Source organism: Lontra canadensis, unplaced genomic scaffold (genome assembly GCF_010015895.1).
Source record: "Lontra canadensis isolate GAN:19392208 unplaced genomic scaffold, GSC_riverotter_1.0 scaffold34, whole genome shotgun sequence".
NCBI lineage: Eukaryota > Metazoa > Chordata > Mammalia > Carnivora > Mustelidae > Lontra > Lontra canadensis.
The window spans coordinates 8,196,135-8,221,134 of record NW_022631028.1 but is presented as its reverse complement, the minus strand read 5'-3'; the positions used below and the strand labels follow the sequence as shown (position 1 = coordinate 8,221,134).

Below are 25,000 nucleotides of genomic sequence, written 5' to 3'. Positions count from 1 at the left end.
CTGATCTTGCTGGTGGTGGGGTGGGGTTGGGGGGGGGATGACAGCCTCTTGGCCCCACGGTGGAGGAGACATCCATCCAGGCTCAGCCTGCATAATGGCATCCTGGCTTAACTGTTTGCTCTAGGAATTTTAATCTTGAGCTGTTTGTTTTACTATCTGGGGTCTTGCTATTTTTTGTTCCCGTACTGTCTTTAGAAAGCACCATATTCAGGGTCTAATCCAGTCTTTTTAAAAAGTGGATTAAAAAAAAAACTCAGAGAAATTGATGTACTGTGCACTTATATCATTCTGGGCTATGATGGTAGAATTCGGCTTTCTTTTACAGTATTATAATTTCAAAAATGAATTGCCACAGCAAAGAAGGGACGAGCCACCCAAGGAAGATATGTCCTATGTAAAGATATTTCAGGGACTAGGAATTGTGTCCAGGGTCTAAAAGAAGGAGTTTGCATTACCAGTTAACTGTTGCCTCTGCTTGAGTAACTCTTTTCAACAGAAGAGTGTGCTGTTCCCCCGCAGGTTGGAAACTGTGAGAATTTAAATAAAATTTCATCAACCTTATTAAAATATGTAGGGAGTTGGGTCTTCTTGGGTACAAATCAGTCTAGAGACTTAGAAGCATTTATTAACAGTGAGGCTGCTGTAGGTTTTTAATAATAAAATTACAAATACCTTATCTAATTGTAAGTATATGACTTTTATACTCGATTTTTAAGGGGAAAAATACTTTTTTTTTATGAGTAAAAGTAACTCCGTCAGAGCACCTTCTGTGATTAGCGCTATTGTATTCTTAAATTTTGATTGATAGAGATAATAGTTTTCACTTAAAAATACAGACAGGTACTTTAACTTTCCATGACAATAGCTATTTGCATTTCTTTTATCTTTTTGTTTAACATTTGTGGGGGTTGGGATGGATTTGATTATTAACTCTTATTGCACACTAAAGGTAAATCTAAAACAAAGGCTTTGTTAGAGCTTCAAAGAGAAAACAGCAAATATTGTTTTTAGGTTTCAACATTTAAAGGCTGTTAAAGGATACCTATAAAATATTTTCACATGACCATGACCAGGGTTTTACTTTTCTGTAAGGTAAGCGAGAGGAGTTTCTACAGAGGAGATGGACCAGTGTAGAACTGCTGGGGGTGGGGGCGGGGGTGGGGGCTGCCGGCCTGCAGCAGTCACCCCCCCTTCCCCGGGGCATGCCTCACCTCGCCTCAGGTTGTCTGTGCCCCGTGGCTTATCTTCTAGTATTTTCAGTTTTTCTTAGGAGAATGGACCCCAAGGTTTGGTGCCACGATTTGGTGAGAGTCCCAGAGGGTGAGGTGAAAGGAAGCAAAATGTGCCCCGCAGCCACAGGAGGGGCTTTGGGGAATGACGGTGGGTTTATTTGGTAGACAGAAGTAACAGAAATGTAGTGACTGTAAACCAGCGAGCCTGGCTGGTGTCCCAAAGGCCTGAACCGTACAGCTGGGCCTTTTCCTTTCCATGTCCCTTTCTTCTTTTCCTCCTTCCCCTCTTTTGTGCTCCCAGTTTTTTTTCCCTCTCGTTTCTTTTTCTCTCTTCCTTCCTGCCCTCTTTGCTTTTTCTTTCTGTAAGCCTGACTCAATATTGAAGTTATTAGAGCAGAGAAAAAACTCTCTGCGGTTGATTTCTGAGTGGATTTTCTTGTCTCGAGTGCAGAAAACGAAGTGACCCTTGTACTATTATTTTTCAGCTAGGCAAATTTGTGTTGATATGCTCCTGTTTTCCTAAGAAATCTTTGAAAAACAGGACACAAAAATCCATGTGAGTTAGGAGTCTCTAGTTAAAGAGACAGGCGTCTCTTGGAAATTGGCCCATTTAGAACTTCAGTTTTCTTAGATGAAGTACATGTCCTTTGATTGGAGTATTTGGGGTATGAGAAGCTTGAGCTATGTTCCTGGGCTTTCAGAGAAGGTCTTCTCTAACCAGATACAAATTACTGAATCGCCACCTTCCTCGTGGGCCTGGAGCTGGCTGTGACATCCTTGCATCGCCAGGGACATTGGTGCCCAGTATCTTCTCAGGCCTCATTTGGTGGACTGAAGGTTAAGATGAAAAACCCGGGTGGTCTTTCCCCGTCCCTTTTGTATGATCATGCAAAATGAAACCTAATGCACAAATCCTGATGCGCATCGTTTCCTTCAGCTGCCATGGAAGAAAGGGGGGGACAACCTCTTAGTGGGAAAAGATGAGTGTATATTGTTCATTTTCAGTCTTGTGAAATGAAGTCCAGCCTCCGTGTTTATCTGCAACTTGGCTCCATGCCAGCTGGCATTTATGTATTCTTTATGGCATTGATGAAATTGGGGGGCAAAATACACCCTACGAAGTGTGACTTTGAAGCACTGTCTAACCTAAGAGGTCCACAGACGGTGGGGAGTTCTTAAGCTGTGGCACGTGGGAAGGGGTAGAGGAAGAGGAGGGTACTTTGAGTTTTCTAATGAGTGGGTTGCTGCTGAAGATTGGTGTCTTGCTCAAGGTGTTTATGGTCAACGCGTAGATTCCGGTGGACAACACTCTTGCAGACAATAGTGAGGCGGCCACACCAGGAACAGTTCCAGTGTTCGCGGGATCCTATCTGTACAGAGAATGACACAAAGGAAAATAAGTCATTTTTATTTACCATATTCCTGGCTCACTTTTAAAACCTAAAACCAGTGGGAAACTTCAGAAAGAGAAAAAGACAATGCACTTCAGATGGTAACAGCATTTTAAAAGAAGATGCGTGGGCTGGAGGGGAATATATATTTTTTTATATTAAAAAGCTTTACATAACCATTTAATTTTAGTTTTGATGCTGTGGGGTGAGTAAGCATTCAGGTAACTAGTTGATACATTTGATAAGTAAAAGTGATTGTTTAAAAAAAAATAGCAAACTGCTCTGGAAACGGAAGTTTTACATTTTGGGAAAAAAAAATGAAATGCAGGTTGTTCTGCTCGTTGTTGATTTCTGATTCTTCCAGGCTCGTCATGATGCAGACTCAGGCCCCAGTACTACTCCCTAATTTTCTTGTCTGTTATATTGACACATTTCATTTAATTTAGCATGATGGCAAACAGCTGTTGAACTATTAATCTTTTCTCTGCAAAGCTAGAAAAATATATTTTAGATTACTTGGCTAATGTATACTAAAAACTAAAATCAACAGAAATAAATTAATGACTGGTCAAATGTGCATATGCATTAAAATTTATGGAACTTCACAATAGAGGAAAACATGATTTGTATCCCACTGCCAGTTTTCTCTCCCTCTTTCTTTCTTTCTTTTTGTATAAGTAAAAATTAAATGTAGCCGATTTTGTATTGCTTGAGTAATTATAAGTTGGAGGGTCAGTTGTATAATTTAGTTTCCCTAGGGGAAAATTATACTTGTAAAATCTGTGAGGGTAAATCAGCATATATTTTTGTTCTGTTTACTTACACACTGTACTGTGTAGACAGGTGTGGAGAGAAATAGGCCCCACTCTTCCCTGAAATCCTTCTACAGGTTTGAATACAGGGCTCAAGATAACTTTATTCAAAGTACGCATTTTCAGCAGGATTTTTTTTAAATTAAATTTTAATAAGGTCCAGTTGTTTTGCCAGGCCTATATGATAGCAATCTCATCTGCACTGCAAAGTCTAATACTATAGATCTGACTGCCAAACATGCAAAAATAAATGTAACTCAATGGATGAACACGGACATTAGTTTAGAGCACGCCCATTGGAGGGTATGTCAAGTGAAAAGGAGGGAGAATGGCCGTTCTTGCCTTAAATTCAGTAGGATCTGCCAGAGTTCACTTCCTTTCCATTTAAGATTGTACACGTTTAAGATGGAAATTTCTCGTGTGTGAGATTATCACTGTGCCTTGTATCTAATGAGCTCTTACTTGGGAGGAGTGGGGCTGCTTTGCAGATCTCCCCCATTACCCTGAGGACCCCAACATCATTGCTCCCTGTTTTCTTAGCACCATTTGTCCTGTGACAGAGTTCTCACCAGTGGAGAAACCAATCCTGGGGACACACATCAGCAGTGTGTCTCAGAATTTTCATTTTCAATTTGAATTGTTTTGTGTAAAAACAAAAAGGTTTGGGGCAGGTTGCAAAATAGTAATTTTAAGTCCCAGAGCTAGGGTTTTCCCCCACCCAAATGGTGAACATTTATGGTGAAAACCTCCAATTTCCTCTTACAGTAAACATGAAAATTATGATTTCACTCAGAGCCTGCATTTTTTTTCCAATCTTTATGGCAAGAATCTGCATATACTTGCTTGTGGAAATGTCATAAATTGGCCTCAGATCAATTCCTCAAAGATAGTACTCACCAAAGTGCCACTTTCAGATTTTAGCCCTTGTGAAATAAGATTTAACTCTTCTCAATAATGTTTGCCTTTCCACATTCAGGGCTGACAGCAGAGGGATAAGCAGGGATATATTCTGTATAAAATTAAAACCACTTCATTACATATTGTTCTGAAGAGTGAGCAAAAGGATATTAACATTTTAGTAAAACGATGAAATGATCTTAGCATCTTGCAAAAAAATTACATGAGCATTTGGTCAGCTGATGTGGAGTGAGTCCTGTACCCTGTCGGTAACTCGCTCTAAATTAATAAACAAATGTTTTTCTTTTCACTTGTGCCATATGTTGATCCCAGTTACATGGGCAGAAAGAGGCAGCTTGTAATGTTTCTTAGAGGATTACACACTGTTTTGCATAAGAGAGCATGCAGATGCGGGAGTAGATGTGGGATAAAACATGTTCTAGGCTTTCTTTGTGTTTTAGGGAGCTCCGTTTCAATTGTTTATTTCATCTGACACAAACCATTTTTATTTAACTTGGTAGATCTGGTAGATAAATGCTAAGTGGAAAACACAGTGTGAACAGCTTTCACCAACCGATTAACCCCCCAGCCCTCCCCAAACTTGAAGATCCTGGTGCTGGTGTTCATTTTGGAAGGTTCCAGGGTAGCATAAGCATCTTGTCTATAAGAACTCACTCTCCTCTTGGGGGTGGGGGTGGGGGGAGACAAGCCCATGCGTTAATGAAATCAGAGATGTTGTGGATGTTAACCAAACAGACACGTTCAAGGAGCAGACTGGTTTCCAAAAACAAAGGCCTATGAGTCACGTATTATTGCGCCAGAAAATAAATTGATCGATGACAAGATGAGAAAAAGTTCACTTGCAAAATTCGAAATGTTTCACCTTGACTTTCTCCACCCACATTGTTTTTGTTGTCTTGAGGCGCTCACAGGCCTGTGCTCCAGATCACTGGTCTTGGGACTTGTTTTTATTAACTCCGAAAAGTCATTTGCCATGCAACGTAACCGAGTCCTTCTGTTGCCCTTGCATCTGTCCCAGGCAATAAGGTGGTTGGTGCTGTCTCTTGACATTCAGATTGTGACGTTCTCTTTTGTTTTCAGGGTAAGAAGTGACCTTTTGAGGTGACTATACCTGAAGATTGCTTTCCAGAAGCCAAAAAAGGTAAATGCAATACGAGTAGTGGGATTATATCTTGGCCCGTTATCTCCCTCCTTCTAGGTATATCTCTGTTCAACTCTTCTCCGATCTCCGTAGCTGTCAAAAATACGTGTGTGCGTTTGTGCATAAGTCCGCATGCCCTGGCATCTTTGGGGGAGATCTTTCAAGAAAAGACTGTCCTTAAGAAATGGTCCACAGAGTGACCCCCCCCCCCCCCCCGCCAAAATGGTTTCAAGTTTTCTGCTCTTTGTTGAAGCCGAACTTTTATTTATTTACTTATTTATTTATTGGCGGTTGACTCGGTTGGCTTAAAGTTAGAAAGGCATATCACAAAAGAGGTGATTCATAAAAGTGAACTTGCTGTGACCACGAGCAGCGCCTGTCGGTGTTTCGTGCCGAGGTGGTGTCATCCGATTGATGTTCATCTGGCGGCTTTAGAATCACGTTCTTTCAGAAATTAATAGTCAAACGCCATAGCAACCCAGAGCACTGATGCAACTGCTCAGCGGCATGGGGGCACATCCCTGTGATGTCAGCGCTAGGCTGCCTTGTTCTCTTGACCTTGCTTGAAAATCAAATGAGTATTTGATTTTAAAATTAGAAGTTTGCAGAGAGACTAATGTAACTTGATGAATTAAAGCGAAATTAAATTTCCTCAAACTCACTTTGGGGAGGGGGAACAAAAAAGCACGTTTCAAATGCTTACAGGTGCTCCGGCATTTTCTTGATTTCTAGAGGTCTCGCTCTGGTGAGGCCGTGGTCATCTGCCCCAGGTTAACCTTGCCGGTCATTTTCATGGCTGAGGTGTATCAAGGAGCATCTTCACTTGATTCTTGAATTTAGGCCAGTAACAGCTCCGTTTGCGTTCGTGGATTTGTGTCTGTTGTAAAACAGGTTCCTTGCTGCCCTGGTTGCACCAGGTCTCCACCCAGGTATGACTAAATTGAGTTTATGAATTGGTAAGACAGAGATTTCCTACTCTTTAGCTACACACGTTTTGGGGTTTTTTTGTTTTTTTGTTTTACCTTTATAATGTGAAGATTCTTGGATCACTTTTGTTTTTAATCTTAGCATTCCGGGACTCTAGAATGCCTTTTAAAGGTATGGATTCATGGTTAGTGTCGCATTCTGGCACATTTGATTGGAGGCCAAAAAAATCCCACTTGCTGCATTTCACCATCATTGTTGTTTAAATAAAACCCTTGTGGGAAGCTCCTGCTTGCTCACCGTGGAAGACAGTCTCGTTTCTACGAGGCAGCATGGAAAGGGGTAGATCCCAACTGGTATTGGGGGTTATTAAGTCCAAGCACTTCCCTTTCTGAGTCTCAGTTGTCCAGTCTTAAGAAGGAAGGCTTAATTAACTTCGGGGATCTTCAGACTTCTTCTGTGAAGGGCCATGCAAGATACATCTTCTGTTTTGTGGGCCATTCCATCTCTGCCACAGCAGCTCGGCTCAGCTGTACCCTGTGTCTCCTGGTCTCCGTGAGCCCTGCGAGATCTCAGTCCAGGACGTTCCTCAGGCAAAGCTGTGCCAGGTGTTTAACTCATCTTGTGCCATTAACTAGCAAAGATTTCTGGCAGAGCCCAAAACTGTGATTAAACAAAGCTGAAAGCGTGGTTGAAAAGATGAAATATTCACCTTGCGAGTTGTGTTACCCCGACAGCTTCAAATAAGGGCATCCTGAGCACTTTTCATTGTTTTCTTTGGGTCACCTGTAAGCATGAATTATTTTTCTTCTGACTTGATGTCTTTATAATGCCTGTGCTAACACCCATGACCTGAAAATGGGCACACTTGAATGTGTGCGATGTGATATGTTTCCAATTCTGTGATACTGTTCAAAGTTTAAAATATCATGAAATGGGGCAAGTTTGAGGGGGAAAAAAAAGTTCCAGGAAATTTTCATTAGTGTTGACTAAGAGAGGCACTCCATGGAGAGAGAATTCTTTCTTTATAATTAATGTCAAGGACACGGTGTATTATATGATATGATATGCTGCAAATGGGGAACTTCTTGTCAAAGTTCATGAATAGTGAAAAATTTTGTCCTTCTGTTGGCTACTGTCATGAAGGACAGTAGGAAGGAATCTGAGTAACAAATTCATATAATTTTTCTTTTAAACTTGATTGCTAGGAAGCTCGGAGTAAGAGTTTTTTGTTCAACCTCTGTATAATTACTTTCCACTCCAGCTTTTGTGATTGAGATCTTTTAAAATCAACCTCATTTTTTCTACTCCCAATTAACATTGGGTTATTATTTTTATTCTTCTATAATATCAATTCCATCCTATTTAACCCTCATTTCAAGGTTTTTTTTTTTTTAAGAAATTAGTGACGATATAGAGACTTAAGTAATAAATCACATGTAATTTTTTACCTTTTAACAAGCTTAAAGACCCTTGGAAAACTAATCCTTATTTATTTTTTATATTTATATTTTTATATAATTCATTTATATATATTATTTATATATTTATTTATATATTTTCATATATAAAAAAGAAAAAAGGTTTATTAAAAATGTAAAGTTAAAAAAAAAAGTCTATGAAACGGCTGGAATAACTATTGTTTCTTCCCGGGGAATAAGTCTTAAAAAGAGAAGCGTGTGGAGCATCTGGGTGGCTCAGTCAGTTAAGCACCCACTCTTAACTTTGGTCAGGTCATGATCTCAGGGTTGTGGGATCGAGCCCTGTGATGGGCTCAGCAGTGAGTATAGAGTCTACTTAGGATTCTCTCTCTCCCTCTGCCCCTTCTTCCCTCTCTTGTACGTGTGTCCACGGGCACGCTGTCTCTCAAAAGCAAACAAAAACCCACAAAAACCTGAGATGATCATGCTATCCAGCGATGATGGAGAAACCAGCACCATCTCCCCAGCATCAAAAAAAGGTTGATTTCAGATGCCAGGTGCTTCTCAATAAATGTCATGCCACATTTGAAATCTCAGAATCATTAATAACATAGATGTAAGTAAATATGTCTACATTGGCACTATGGGAAGAACTACTTATGTGCATAAAGGGGCCAGGCAAATTCAGAGAAAACAGATGAAGCCATTTTTCAAATTTCGATTCGAAGTTCTGAAGAATCATAAATAACAGTCATCTTCCTTCGTAGTGATATAACAGTTTTTTTTCCAAATAGATCAGAATACTTTACAAAATGGGTTTGTGCCAGTATTCTTGAGAGATAGGTAGCAATGATTATAATCCCCACTTTACAAACGGGGAAGGTGGTCCCATAGATGATCAGTAGCTCACCCATGGTCACATAGAATGTCAAGACTAGACCTAAAAAGACATCGTATTTAGGTCACAGTTACACTGATGTCATTTTATCATGGCTGCCTTAGTTTGGCGGTTTAATAAAGGCTTATACATCATTTTCTTTCTGCTTTCCCTCAACACTGGCATTGCGCCTACATACATTTTTGCTTGAGATTCAGATTCACTTTATAGAGTTCATTTTCTTGTAACCGTTTTGAGTGGTATTGGGATGTTGTTGTGTAGACATAACAGTATCTTCATTGAGCCACCAGATGACCACACTGACTGACACTGGCTTTTTCAATGAAGCATTGGAAACCTTCCTGCTCCCCGCTTCTCCCCATACACCTATACCTGGATTTAACAATCTGGGTAAAGACTAGGCTGGTATTACAGCATAGAGACCCCAACAGACAAAGGCTTACATAAAATAGGGGTTTCCTTCTCTCTTATAGAGCAGTCTCACCAGTCTAGCTTACGTGGGCAGGTTCTTTCTCTCTTTTGCTCTCCTACCTTGGGCCTTTGTCATTATTTACATGGTTGAAGCATAGTGAAGTCCAAGCCAAGCAGTTGTCTTTGGTGCAAATGAGTTAAAATGCACAGATCCCATTCATTAACTTTTAATTTGTAAGATTATGGTCACCTGGTTGCAAGAAACTGCAGCAGTGGCTGGGAAGTAATGTGTACTAAGGGTGGCCAGGAACGTGGGAGAATCGGAGAAGAGATTTAAGAGGACAGTTCGAACACAATTTGACTGGTTGAATTGCCCCCATCTGATGATTTCGCTGACTGACTGATTGATTGATTGATTGATTCATATGGAAGTGCGTACTGCATACATACATAAATCCTACTGTAGGTATTTACTGATCATTGTGTGCTAGTTGCTGAGATCATAGCACTACATAAGAAGGTCATGGTCTCTGTCCTCGTAGAGTTTATATTAGAGAGGGGAAGACCCAGATTATGAACAATGATGATGACCAGGGTTAGGAAGAGCAAGTACTGGTTGTTGGGGGAAAGTGATCTACAGTGGGGAGACCAGGGTCTCAGGGATTTATGTATTTTAGCCTTCTATGGAAGCTGTATTAGCTTAACTTGATTTTCTTGTTATCTTTCATGCCAGTGCTGTTATGAACATTATCAGGCATGTTAATTTTATTAATAGCTTTACTGAGCTATAATTCGTATCACAAAACAATTCACCCGCTTAAAGAATACCGTTCGATGGCTTTGAGTATATTCCCGGAGTTTGCAACCATCATCACAGTCTGGTGTCAGAACATCTTCAGCACCCCAGAAAGAGACCCCTTAACTGTTAGCAGTCACTTGCCTCAACTCAGCACCGGACAATGGCTAATCTACTTTCTTTCTGGATAGACTGACCTATTTGGGACATTTCCCATATGGAATCCTACAATATGTGGCCTTTGGTGAGTGACGTCCTTCACTTAGCATGATGTTCTCAAGGCTCATCCCAAGCACTTAAATCTGCAACTATCCAAAAATACACAAATAAATTTGTAACTCTCATACAACCTTGAGTTCTTACTCCTAAACCCAACAAAAGGGTGACCTGAAATATTCTTACAGGGGATGGAATTGGGGGAAACATGACTGTCCTCATGTTGTTTGTATTTTCCTAGAACTGACTTGGCCTCCCAACAGTTAAACTTCAAAATTTAAATGTTTGCATCTTAAGTTAGCTGTTTTTAAACATTGTTAACCATAATGCTAAACTAAGTTACTCTATAAACAAGGGCTGTTTCTCTTGAATGTTCGTTTCAAAGAAAAAAAATTTTTAAATATTGATTTCCAGAGAAATATGCTCAATAGAGTTCGTTTTCAAGCAGAAGTCACTTGTTGAAATGTACACGAAGGCGCATTTAGTCATAAAGGCGATCTTTGCTGCGATTATCAACTAGCCGTATTTTGTACCGTGAGCCATCAGAAATACAAAACCGAATAACAAATGGTTTATTCATCTTTTTAAAATGATGTTTTTGTTCCTCCATCTGCCAAGGGCACGGATATCCCGTTGCTCACCTTGAGCATCTTAGGAAAAGAGATTCTCAGTTTAGGTGACAACATAACAGCTTAACGAGATGTAGGAAGTATTGCCTTCCTTTGGCAATTCACAAACCTCAGGAAGGAATCTGAAGCTTAACTGTGCAAAAACAAAACCCTGTTTAAGGTAGCAGATCTGTGCTAACCCTGACTGCATTACCCCCTCGTATCTAGTAACATCCAGAACCTTAAAGGAGCAAACGTTCTATTGGTGGTAGAATCCTTATTTTGAGTCCATTTGAAAAGGTGACCTTCCGTCCAGCGTCGCGCTCGGATTTGAAGTTTGTAGTACTTTTTAAAAAGACTGCTGGTGAGTGGGAGTTCACAATTGAAAAATGAAGATTAATCATGTAAGTTTGTACTTCTCTGGCCTTGATCTGAACTCTTCGACTCCTGGAGCCTTTGCATGGTGGGGCTGGGGTGGGGAGAGGAGTGAAAAAGCTTGAAGTCTTTATGCTCTGTTCAAATGTACTCTTTTTGAAGTGTGAAAATCACGCACATTTTCCCTTGAATTTTGTATATTAGCATGTATGTAGCATATAATTATAAGTAATTAGGTGTTTTGTTAATTATCTGACAGTGTGATGAGTTATTTAAAATTACCTTTTAATTAAAAAAAACAGTCTTGCATCATCGGATGGACGGTGATGATTTCAGTCTGTGGATTGGCATGGTACTTTAATTCCTCGGCCTATCCCTCCAGGCCTCTCTTTTCTGAAAATCCATTTCCCTTTCAGAGGGTACTGAGCTATCTCTCGAGGTCAGAGGAAGTGCCCTAAAATCTTTTCAGTACAGATGACTTACCTTAAAGTTTATTCAGAACAGAGATTGTCAGAGTGGGCATTGGCACTCCTTTGTGGGTTAGGAAATCTATTTAGTGGATTGTGCCCAAGGATTTTTAAGAAACGGAAGAAGCATACAACAGAGTAGAATAAATTGAGTAAACCTACACTGTCTAATATGGAAACCACTAGCCACATGTTGGCAGTGCTATTAGCCCAAACTTTATGCACTGTACGTGTACATTCGACAAAGTATTTAAAGGACTTTGTATGGAAAAAAAGCTGTGAAATACTTCAATTATTATTCTTTATTGATAACACATTGAAGTGGTCATTTTTTTGTTATGTTAGGTTAAATAATATAAATTATTAACCTGAATTTTAACTGTTTCCATGTGTTTATAATTACATGTGTCACAGGCGTTATATTTCTAATGGATACCTTTGCTCAAGTTGATGGGGGATCTTTCAGTGAATGATACCGCTGTCAAGCCCTCTGCTCATGGTTCTAGGGGATGGGGATGGGCAGGGAAATAAAGTATAAATACCCAGTGATAGGTTCTAGGGAAGAAATATTGGAGGCTGAGGGAGATCAGATCACCTGAGGAAGGGGTTCCAACTCTAAATAACCAGGGTAAGTCTGACTGTGAAGTGTGGTAGCACAGGAGCAAAGAATTAGCATGTTCTAAATAAAGGGAGCAAGTTGGTTCATGTGGCTAAAGTCAAGTCATCAAGGGGGAGAGTAGTGGGAGGCAAGGTCAGGAAGTAACAGGGCTAGGGGGTGCCTGGCTGGTATGATCAGAAGAGCCAGTGGCTCCTGATCTTGGGGTCATGAGTTTGAGCGCCATGTTAGGTATAGAGATTACTTAAAAAAAGTTAAATAAATTTTTGAAAAACAACAAAAAAGGAAGTAACAGAGTCAGACTGAGTAGGGCATGAAAACTCACTAGACTGTCTTTTAGTAAAATAGGGAACCACTGATGGGCTTTGAGGTGGGTCAAAATCTGACTCATGCTTTAAATGGATCCCTCTGGAAGCCGTTTTGAAATTTGCCTGTGGGTGAACAAAGCGAGAGGATAGGGAGGGGGACTTGTTAGGAGGCCACTGTAATCATCCCAGTGAGACAGGATGATGGCAGGATCAGGATGGGAGTAGAGCTGGTGAGAAGTAGACTTGCTTTTGATTTGAAGGAAGAGCCAAAAGGGCTTCCTGGCGGAATAGATGTGGAATTTGAAAAAATTACATCAGGGATGACTCCAAGATTTTTGTGCTGAGTGATGGGGTGGTATCACCTGAGGGATTGCTTGTGGGTAGAAAGAAAAGAGAAGATGGAGGCCTTGGGGCCAAGCAACGCTGGGAGGACGGAGCTGCCATTAACTGAAATAGGGGAGCAGGTTCGAGGGTATTAAGGGAAAAAAAAATTAATCTCACTTGTTAGAGGTGGCAGGGCACCCTTTATTCAGGACCATCACAGCAGGTGTTGGGAACACTCCGTGAGATTTTAAGCAGGAGAGAGATTGGGCTCAACTCTGAATCCAGCCCAAGCAAGTAGGAATTTAGAGCCAGGGAGGAGAGTGGGCATCTGTAGATGGAAAATTACCAAGAGAAAACATCATGGGTAAGTGGAGGGTCTGAGCTGTACAGATCTAACAGGGCTCTTGCTGAAGACAGGCCAGGGTGATCAGACACTACCTGGGGAATGATGGAGGATGAGGAAACCAGTCAGATACCAGTGGGGGTCAGATATCAAAGGTGGTAGAGGGCCTTGGCAGTTAAACTGACTTAGCAGGGTTCTTGCTAAAACAAGATTTTATAGGGAGGTGCCCAGGTGGGTTCAGGAGCCTCACTAATCTTTGGTCAAGCCAGGAGCCTTTGTCAAGAGTGGATGAGGGAAGCAGGGGAAACCAGGAGTACAGCTGTAGACACACAGGCTTTGAGCTGTTTATTTTTCATCCAGATGGAGCTGTCAAGTGGGCATTTGGATATGTGGATCTAGAAATGTCCTGGCTGAGGTTATAAACTGAGGATCTGTAACCATCTAAGTGGTATGTAAAGGCATGAACCTGGGTGAGCTCACCGGAGGAGCCATGGTGTAAGTAGAGGAGAGTAGGGCTCCAAGATGAAGCCAACGCCATTAAGAGATTTGATTACAGGATATAGAGGAAAAAGAGGCAAAGCTGGCAGGAAATTTTGGAGATTTGGGTGAACTGGGAGCCCACCGAAGACATCATTTAAAGGAAGAGAGTGCCTGAGTGGCTTAGTCGGTTCAGCATCTGACTCTTGGTTTTGGCTTGGGTCATGATCTGGGGTCATGAGATCGAGCCCCATGTCTGGTTCCATGGTAACGCAGAGTCTGCTTGGGTTTCTTTCCCTCTCCCCCTTCCTTGCACTCCTTCTCTCTCTCAAATAAATAAATACTTAAAAAAAAAAAAGTATTGTCAGCTGCATCATAAGTGGCTAAGAGGTCAGAAGAGATGATGACAAAGAATGGACGATTGTGTTTGTCAACATGGAAGTCATTGATAACCTTAAGCAGAGTCAGAAATGTTGGATTCTCACTCCCGTAACACATGCCGTCTTCGTACAACCACCAGTGTGCTTATGGTAGGCATGGTGAATGATGTTTCCTGGGTCAGTGCCCGTTTAGCACTGCTGTTTGTTAAGGTCATCACACGTACCCCCACCTCTTGCAGGCTCGCATGGACAGGAGGCTAACTCTGTGATGCTTGGGTCACAGTACAGCCTGCGAGAGTGATCAGAAACAAATTCCCTGCTGCACGAAGGAGTTCTGTGCATGTTGCCCCTTTCCATTCATTTTCTACTCCAGTGGTTGAGATAGTATTGTTTAAAGTAAAGGCAGTCGGGGCGCCTGGGTGGCTCAGTCAGTGAAGCGTGTGACTCTTGATCTCAGCTCAGGTCTTGATCTCAGGGTTGTGAGTTCAAGCCCCACACTGGGCTCAAAAAGAAAGAAAGAAAGAAAGGAAGGAAGGAAGGAAGGAAGGAAGGAAGGAAGGAAAATAAAGAAAAGGCAGAGGAAAAGGGGGATGCATAAAATACGTTGTTTTAATCATCTGAAGTACACCACAGCTTGGCGTGGTTAACATGGTCTCCAGATTAGTAAACTACGAGTTTGTGCCTACACCACACGCCAGTCTGTCACCTTCATCTTCTACTAATCTGGGTAGTCTTTGATGGGCTCATCTGCCTTTCAACTCAACTAAGAGGATCAAAGATTCTGGCTTTTTCAAAAATTCTGAAACACCGTGAACATTCTCGAGATTTCTAGGCTGGTCCCAAATCTTCAAGCATCTGGAAAAGTGTAGGTAAAATAATAACAAATATGCTTTCTCTTTTTAGGTACTAAATCCCATTAAGGTAATATTGGGTTAGGTAAGAATAGTCTCTCTGTGGAGTTAAATCAAGATTCTTCTTAGAAGAAGAAACTATAGGAAGAAAATTCCACGGGTGACCTCCCCTAACCAGTTCAACATTTGATCAGTATCCTGCCGGGATTTTGTATCTGTAGATTTGTCTCTGTGTGTTCGTCCCGCATATACTGTTTTGTTTCCTATTTTTACCCTTATGCTATCACAAGTATTTTTCCAAGTCATTACATGTTATATCTAAATCTTATTTTAGGATACTTTGGTGACCTCTGTTGTTGTGTTGTCCATCCCTGAAATGGTGGGGCTTCTGATTTTTTCCACTCACTCACGATGGCCAGAGTGTCTATGTTGGATCTCTCAAGATAGCTTGGTCTCTTGAATTTGTTTTATAAATGATGCTGAGATTATAGATTACCACCTAGTTTCTCCCTCTACTTCTAGGTAATGTTAAAACTAAGCTGGGCCACACATAATCACCCCTTCGGGCAACTGTATGTATTTTCCATGATTAGGTGAGGTACAATTCACCTTAATTTTGATTTCAAAATTTCTAGACTTTAAGTTGCTAGGCATTTTTTGTTTTTCCTGATCTGAATTACTTTTGGTATTTTCCCACTCCCAACTTAATTCTCAGCCTGTGAGCTAGGAACTTTGTGTTCTTTCAAGGGTGAGCCATTCATCCGCTCCTTGTTTTGTTAGCCCAAACAGCACTCCTTCTCTTTCCCCAGAGCAAGCTATGGCTTTATGTCCACATTTGCAAATCCAGAATTTGCTTTGGTTGCGTTTCAGTCACTTTACCCAGAAAAATTAAAATGTACTTGCAGCTTTTAGAGTCTAACATTTTAAGTTCTTTTCTTTTGCGCACTGAACCCCAGCAGTATCGTCATTATTGGTGTAGGCAACAAATGTTTGAGTTCCCGTGAGGTTCACTGTGTGTTTAAGATTGGGCTGTACGCCGTTGTGCTTTGTGGCCGTGACCCCATCTAGTTCTAAAATCCCCCAAACGGCCTTTCAGTGAAGTAGTCTTAGAACTTCAGAGAGGACCAAAGAGTGTGGGACTTGTCTGGTCTCTTACTTGTCATGTACTGAAGATGAAACCGACATCCAGGAAAGGGACATGACAGACCCCAGGCCACTGCACAGTTGTGGCCCCCCATGTCGGGAATCCCCTGCCCTTCTCCTACACCTCTTCCTTCCTTTTATGATATGATACCTCAAACAAGTGGAATGATAAAAATACGACTATTAAAAAGTTGGCTTTTAAAAAAGTAGACCTGACAAAAGCCAAAACGTGTTTGTTTTTTTTTTAAATGTAGATGGCCCTTATCTTGGATTTCATTTCCAGCGCTCTCTCCTTTTTCCAGCAATGTTAAGGGAAATGACACCATTTGCAAGTGTTTCAGCATATTAACTGTGAGAAATATCCCCTAAATACCTTCATCCGAAGCAAACAAAAATAAATAAAAATAAAAATGTTCGTTTCAGAAGATGCCAATTTTTCCCTCTCCTTCCTCCCCTGCCCCCCCTTTTTCTGCTTCCGCCCTCTCCCATCTCTCCCTTTCTGTCTCCTGCCTCTGAAGGCTGACTTTTTTGTTTTTAAAACGAGGCCATTCGATGAAGATGTATATAAAGTAGAATATTTCCTGCCAGTTGACTACTGCTGTGCATTTTAAAAATTGTTGAGTGTTATGTGTAGCCTAGAATTTCAGTGTCCACTGCTCTTACCTGACTGATGTGTACAGATGAACACCTCCTGTGTGGCATGTGCTTTGCCCAGGGCTGAGGCACAGGGAAGGATAATTATGTTTTGTTTGTGTTTCTTGAGGTACACACTGTCTATTTGATTGGAGCTACTTCTGCTCCAAGGTCTTGTTCCCCCTAGCTCTGGAATGGCGTTGACATCCTTTCCTTATTTCCTTATGTGGGATAAAAATACATGAAGACCAATATAGAATTGTCACTGGGAACTTCACTAGCTAAGTTCTTATTACGTTATTAGTAATAGAAATAGAGTAAGAAATTCCCACGAACCTTGTTTTGTTTTCTGATGATACACGTAAAACCAGCTCATTATAGGGAATTTGAAATTATCGAAAAGTAGACCAAGTATAAAAGTAAAAATAATCTAGAATTCTGACGCTGAGGATAACATAAATTTTCTGCCATTCTTTTTTTCATTGAGCGTACACATATTTAGCAAAATTACTGTCATTCAGTATATAGAATTGTCTCTTTTTAAAATTTAATATTACTCAGTGAGCATTTTACTGTATCATGAAGTATTGTTAAAGGTATCTTAAATGATTACATGCTCTATCATCATTTTGCTTGTAATACAGTTTAATTAACTGTTCTTTAATATTGGGTGTGGAGATTGCTTCCAGTTTTTCTGCAATATAATTATTGCAGTGGGCATATCTGTGCATAGGTCTTGGTCAATTATTTTTATTTCTTTAGATATATTCTAGAGGGGGAAAGTACTAGAAGAGAGTTTATGGAATTCTTACAGGGTTTCCTTATATCTTGTCATATTGTTTTTCAAAATGAACCAATTTACACTCCTATTAACACCACTTGAGAGTGTTGATTTCACTGCAGCTTTGCCAAGAATGAGTATCAATATTTTTTGGTTATCGTTTGAATCATAGGAGAAAAAAAAAGTGTATGTATTTTTTTCTTGTTCAATTCTTTGATTATAAATGAAGTTCAGAAATTTTGTTTCTTTAAGCTGTTTGCATTTTTTCTTTCTTTCTTTTTTTTTTTTTTTTTAGATTTTATTTATTTATTTAACAGACAGGGATCACAAGTAGGCAGAGAGGCAGGTGGCCAGGGGTGGAAGGGAAGCAAGCTCCCTGTCCAGCAGAGAGCCTGATGCGGGGCTCGATCCTAGGACCCTGGGAGCATGACCTGAGCCGAACACAGAGGCTTAACCCACTGAGCCACCCAGGTGCCCCCATTTTTTCTTTTAATCCTTCATAATTTTGGGAGCAGCCAGGGGTTGAAAGAGTAAGAATGAGGAAGCCAGAGTGCCGGGAACATAGGGCAGGGATCCTGTCATTCAGAGGGTCCTTGACCAGCGGCTCTTATGGCCAAATTCACAGAGTGAATTCACAGTACTACACTACAGCTTTGGTCTAAGGCTAAAATTTAGAAAAGGCCAGACTACTGGCCCTCAGATGTTCCTGAAACCAGATGGAGAGATCTGGGGCTCATAAGCTTTCCAAATACTTGGACATTTTAAATTTATCCTTTATTCACCAAATAATTACTGAATGCTTACTTGTTTCAAGCACTCTTCTAGGCACTGGGGATATACTAGTAAACAACAAAAGAGAGGCTCTTTAAATGTGGTGAGTCTCCCTCTCTGCTCTGTAATGAGTGCAAACGGAGAGTTCTCCATGCAGTACTTACCACAGTGAGAGTCATGCTTGCTTCTCTTCTTACTGCTTCTCCTGTTTCTTCGTCAGCAGCAGCGGCTCAGGTAAGAAACTGTGTCCAGCCAGGTTGCTTCTGTGGTCTTCCTGTCACACTTGGGAAAGACACGCTGTCACAGGCCCGGTGTCCCTCAGCCTGAGAAGCTTCTCTCCATTTCTCTTTTAGCCTCTTTCTTTTCCTCCAGCCATGTGGGCAGGAAGCCTGTAGAGAAGCCGGGCCCTGTACAGTAGAACGGTAAGACCCTGGGGACAGACCGAGGGACTTTGGGGGGAGCCCCTCCCTTTTGCATGCTGTTAGTAGGGGTATTGCTGAAGGCTGAGGGGTGATCCCTGGGCCTTGGCTCTTCAATCTGCGAGCTCAGCCAGCTGATTCTCATCAACCCCTGGATGAAGGAATCCAAACTAGAGAAGGGACGTGTTCTTCCTCTGGATTTCTGAGTGTTCTCTGGGATTCCAGAACTCTGCACTGAGTGGGGGAAGACAGGCCCCCCTCAGCCCCGGGACCACACTCACTTTCTCTCTGGCTTGTCCCACTCCCGGGAATGCACTTGGCAACCATCCCCCTGTCTGTGTACTTGCCTGGTTCCTGTCACCACCGTTTCTAAAACACAACTGATTCATAATTAAGATAAACATTCCCGATGCTGAAATGATGAAGGGGTAGCTCCAGGTTGTGGTCCTGGTGCTCCGCTCAGAGGCATGGACTGGAGTGGGCCTCATCAGAGTTTGGACGTGTCCATTCTTGGGCAGGTCCCGACATGCTCTGCCACTTGTCCCCATCGGAGACGTGGGGGATAATGAAAAGACCGGTCTCGTAGATGTGCTGTGAGGATTGTATACAGAAGTTTGGTTCACGGTCTGCTTTGCAGGTCCCGCTCTGCTACTTTCTGGCTTCATGATCTTGAGGAAGTGACCAGATTCTCTAAGCCTTTTTTTCTTTATCTAAAAAAATAGGCACTTGGAAGTTGTTGGAAGATTAACTGAGTTATTCCAAGTAAAAAGTCCTCAGAGCAGTGCTTCAGGCTCAGTACTGTCTATTTTTGTTATTAGCACGGTGCATGGAATGTAGTAAGTTCTCAAGGATGGTAACATATTTTATTATTAATTAACTTTAAAGATAATGAAAATGGTTTCCAGTGGCTGTTTTTATGGGGGAGAACCAAGTTCGTGGATATAGAAATGAAAGAGGCGTCCTGATACCTTCCCCTGCCCTCAAATAGAAAACACAAACTTTGAAAATCCTAAGAAGAAAGAGAGGGAATTCTGAGGTTTTCAGGATAACATTACATTTCTGTACCATCTTCTCCTTCTCACCTGCCAGCACCAGGTGAAGGCCAGGGCCATCCAGCAGGATCTGACTGGTTCATCTGTAGGAATTTGAATCAGCCTGTTAGCTATATTGCAGCTTGGACCTGAGTGCTAAAATTGAGGCCAGGCCATTGACACCCAGATGCGCCTGAGTTCAGATGGAGTGATCGGAGACCCGCCAGCCTTCTAAAACCTACACTGTGTGACGGAAGTAGTATGAAAACATTTTCTGGGGTTGGGCACGAGATTCACTGACTGTAACGTCATCTTACTACCTACACATGGAACCTACATGTGGAGACCACTTTGATAAGGCATTAGGTTCGTGTCCTCAGCATTTCACTTTGAGAGGAACGTGGGTAGATACTTCGTTGGGTATTCACTGTGTCCAAGGCGAGAGAGTCAGAGACAGACAGAGACTGAGCTGGAAGGAGGGAGGGAAGGAGGTCCCCAGGGAAGGAAGCAGGAATTCCCGTCTATCTGGGAGAAAGTAGAGTCTCTTTTCCACTACTCAGTTGTGTTTTGAGGAGCAAGGGTTGGGTTTTCGGGGTGCACTTGGCAGAAGTGACCTTGACCCCGCTGTTAGGCAAAGGATTGCATTTGTGCACATATGTGTATGCATGTGGTGACATACCCTTTCCCAGAAAGCTCCAGAATATATCATTTCCAACAAGAATGGGAAGAATGATCAGGAGGGCTACTTCCTATATGTTTATGAAGCCCACCAAGCAGTTATCTCTCCTTTCTGAGTTCTTTTCTGTGTATCGTTTGGTTTTTCTTATACATGGTAGTTGTCACTGTAAAAATAAACAGGAAAACCTAAGTAAGAAAGTAATGAGGGCAGCGTCGTCCTCCAGGATCACAACCTGAACCATTCTGGAATCAGTTCTTCTAGATAGCGCTCTCTCCGCCCATCTGTTACTGAGTTGACTGTCAACTGTCAACTGTCAACCGAGTTGGGCTGTCCAGTGTGGAAACCAGTCACCAAGCAGCTCTTGAGCAGTTGAAACCAGGCTAGTCTGAATTGACACCAGCTACACGTGTCCAATCCCCACCAGATTTGGGGGGGGCGGAACAGGACTGTAAAATAGAAATTAAGTTTAGATCTTGACTACAGATTGAAATGATAATACTTTATGTATATGGGTATATTGACTACAGGTTGAAATGATAATACTTTAGGTATACGTGTCAGGGAATGGACTCGTGGAGAAGGTGTCAAAATGTACACTGAAAGCTAATTCCATCTGTGAGTTACGTTGTATTTTTTTTTCTTGAGGATTTTAACTATTCTCTACGCCTAGTGTGGGGTTCGAACTTAACAAACCTGAGATCGAGAGTCACGCGTTTCCCCAACTGAGCCAGCCAGCTGCTCCCTCGTGTTACATTTTTATTCTGCCGTTGGGTAGAGATACGTTGCAGTTTTCACAGGATCCATGCTGCGTTTTTCTTACTTTTTGGAAATTTAGAAAGTAGATACAGCACATTTTTTTTCTTTAATTTAAAAATAGATCACCAGTACCTTTCTGTCCCAATTAGTATATGGCAGCATCATTATTACCTTCTAGTTGTGTATAGATATATCACACTTTATTTAACTGGTCCCACTTTGTTGGATATAAGAAGATGTGCATGACGACGCTAGTGAACAAGCATGCATTTTCAAATCGTAAAGGCTGTCTGATTATTTCCTTAGGGTAGTTTTCTTAACTGGAGTGTGATGGCCATTTTGGGATGGAAAATGTTTTGCTGTGAGAATCTTGGGTGTTCAGCAGTGTCCCTGGCTTCTCCCCACTAGAGGCCTGTGGCACACCCTCCCCAGTCCTGCCTCCAGTACAGGAAAACGGAAAACATCCGCAGACATTGCCGTGTGTCACCTGCAAAATCATCCCGGTGTGGAAGTACTGACCTAGCACAGATGATCAGAATGGGAGTTGTTGGGTGAAAAAGGTCTATGTATTTAAAATTTAAATTGATCGGTAGCTAGCCGGCTAGCTAGATATTGATACACGTTGAAAATTTTATATATATTTCCAAACAGTTTTCTAGAAAAGTGTACCAGTGCATGCATCTGTTGAGAACAGAGATCCTCACTGCATGTCTACAAGAGGCTTAAGAAGGGAGGGTTGGGTATTTGTTGTTTTATTTTGGGGGAATTGGTCTAATCAGGTTGCTTTCTGAGATTGGGTCTTTCAGGACCTTGATGGAGGCAGTGTAGGTGTTTTCTTCTGGGAGACCACGCTGGCCAGGAGGTGCAAGGGGCCATCTCTACTTAGCATCATGTACAGGGCTTCTGGGCTCATAAGGTGGAGGGGGTGGGAGAGGGTAGGACATTAGAGAGAAAACCTGTTACTTCACAACTCTAGACTTTTCTTACAGTGAGAAAAAGGAATACTAGTAAGTGATGGTAATGATACTTAATTATTGAATGCTCTTTATCAGGCCCTGGGCTCAGCGCCGTTACGTGTGATTTCATTTAAGCCTCGGGAGCACCTGGTCGTCGGGTGAGAGCTGCTGGTTTCCCCAGGCTAAGGAAGACCCGCCAGGCCTTCATCCAGAATGTCAGGGGTCACATCTGCGCTGTGTGGCGTGGCCAGGATTTGAAGTGGGCTGTCCGAGTGAGCACACTATTCATTTATTTACTCTTCCAACAAATACTTGAACTTTTCCTCTGTGTCAACCACAGTAATCTTTGCGGAGTTTGTAGTAGTGAGTTAGGAAAGACGCGCTCGGACCTCGTGCAGCTCGCAGACCATCAGGGGCCGAGAAAGGCTGATCTGAGGAGGGCCAAGGAATGGAGATGTGTGGGACTTCTGAGAGCGTGCAGCTGGGAGAGCGCCCTAATCCGAGATGGCAGGGAAAGCTTCCAGGAGAAATGATGGTTAGAATGAGATCCGGAGAAAGAGAGAAGGGTGGAGGAGACGTGTGGGAGCCACAGAGAAGGAACAGTGTGTCCCCTGGGCTGGGATGGGTGATGACGTGTCGGGGAATGGACTCGTGGAGAAGGTGCCAAAATGAGCGTGAGGTGAGGGGCGCAGGCTGTGGGCAGAACGTACATGGACTTGGATATGCACTTCCCAAACAGGTTGTTTTCATCCTGAGAGATGGGTTGGAGGAGGATGAGCAGGATCAGATTGGCATTTGCTGGGGGAATCACTCTGCGAAGGGTTACCCCCTGCTGGGGGCAGTGGGGGAGTAGATACAGAAACCCTGACAAGGGGGACAATAAATAATGCCCACTGGGGCTTCAGTTGTTTAGTGCTGCTTCACAAACTGCCCTGAAACTTGGCTACTTAAAACAATAATCATGGGTGCCAGATTCTTCCCTTTGGGTAGGGCTTAGCAGGAGTCATGACCTGGTTCTCTCCTTGGCCTTTCCATCCTGATAGGCTTGAGTGTAAGAGAGCACTTCCAGGATTCCTAAGTCCTAGGTCTGGAACTGGCCCAGCACCCCGTCACTGCTTTGTATTCGTGAGAGCGTGTCCCATGGCCACCCCACACTCAAGGGGAGGAGCAAGACAGTCCTCCTCTCATTGGATTCCTGCATATGACAATGGGAGGGATGATTGGTACACAGCTTTGGAGGCTATCCATGCAATCCACGGCACTGAGAATAGAGCACTACGTGATCCCTATCGTGGGGCTAAATTCCCACTCTTCTGACCGTATGGAGGGAGACGGTAATACGAGGACAGTGCCAGGTGTCATTGGCTTGGCAGTAAGGCTAATTCGTGCCTAACAGTGGCTGGGAGGTGATTGGCCGCCTGACTCGGTGGGACTGTCGACAGGTGCCAGTGAAGAGGTTAACATTTAAGTGGCCATGAAATGAAGGAATGAGGCATGGGCTAGGGACCATGTATGCCATATAGGGCACGAGCGAGTGCAGAGTCTATGGGTGAGTGACTGGAAGTGGCTGCGTAAAGACTAGAAATGAAGAGGGGGTGAAAGGAGCCATGGGACGGGTGAATGTGGCCAGCTGTTGCTGAAGACCAAGCTGGAGAAGACCGTAATTTAGACTCTGATATCTAAAGGACTTTTAAGAGAGACGGAGGAGTGAAAATTAGGCAGCTGTCATGATGGACTGAGGAAATATGATAGAGGGCGTTATTCAAGATGACACGTTGATTACTGATACACACACCTCTTGATGGAGGCCATGTTGGCTGAGTCAGTAGAATGTTAGGAAAGCCCAAGTGTGGAATAGAAAGAAAGCTAATGAGATTGGGTTGGATACATTTGGGGCTTTTCAGGATGCAGCCATTTTTATATGCTAACAGACAATGTTTGGGCTCACCCCAAGTTCATAGGTTGAATCCTAACACCCACCGTCAGAGTATTTGGAGGTGGGGCCTTTAGGAGGGGACTGGCACCTGAGGGTAGAGCCCCCTTGACTGTGATTACTGCTCATGAAAACAGGTGCCACATTCTTCACCTACTTCTGCCATGTGAGGACACAGAAAAAGATGACCGTGCCCAAGCCAGAAGGTGGGTCCCCACCAAACACCTCATCTGTTGGCTCCTTGATCTTGGACTTCCCAGTCTCCAGGACTGTGAGAAATAACTTTCTGTTTCTAAGCCACCTGGTCTTCCATTGGAGTTCTGTTATGGCAGCCCTAGTCCACTGTCACGACGTAGCTGTTTCTTCCCTTCACAAGACAGCCCAGAAATTCTTTGAGCAACAAAACTGAGCTTATAGACTTGCTTTTTAAGCCTTGGTCGTTACTCAGAAAAACTTCATCTACCGTGTGCTGTGATATTTTGTTCAGAAAACATCATCCCTGGAGGCCATGGGATGGAGGTAACCCTGTAGCTTAGAAAAGAGAGAATATTTGAAAGCAGCCAAGTGTCCGTACTTGGCTTTTGAGCCTACGGAATTTGCTTATAAGAATAAATGTGTATTTCATAATGCCGCAGTTTGATTTCTTTTTAATCATTGGCTTTTTTGTGTTTGCTGTATTTTCAGGCTTTTTAATTTGTGCTGTGTCTACCCATCATTTGTGCAAATTAGCAGGGTTTAACTATAAATGAAAATGTCAAAGTTATTACATTATTTAAAATTAAAGAATAATTAGACTGGAGGAAAACAGGTTGAAAGAATGCTCCAGGATATATTCAAGGTGGGAAGAAATAGGAAAAACATGCAGAACAGATACACGGGAGAGAGTGGGGAACCCCTCCAACTTCTAGGAACACGGATATGTGATTACCATACCACTTGTAACCCGCAGAATGTGAGACTAGACCCAGAAGCCTCATGTGTGCCATTGT

The 25,000-nt window shown here is 42.4% G+C and overlaps 1 protein-coding gene across 7 annotated transcripts in view; it reads left to right on the top strand.

Annotated features, from left to right (window-relative positions):
* FOXP1 (forkhead box P1) overlaps positions 1 to 25,000 on the top strand; it is a 576,422-nt gene that overhangs the window by 252,301 nt on the left and 299,121 nt on the right. For all 7 annotated transcript variants that reach the window (XM_032867389.1, XM_032867390.1, XM_032867391.1 and 4 more), the window contains one exon: positions 5,434 to 5,494. The gene's annotated coding sequence lies outside the window, so the exon portion shown is untranslated. The remainder of the gene's footprint in view (positions 1 to 5,433; positions 5,495 to 25,000) is intronic.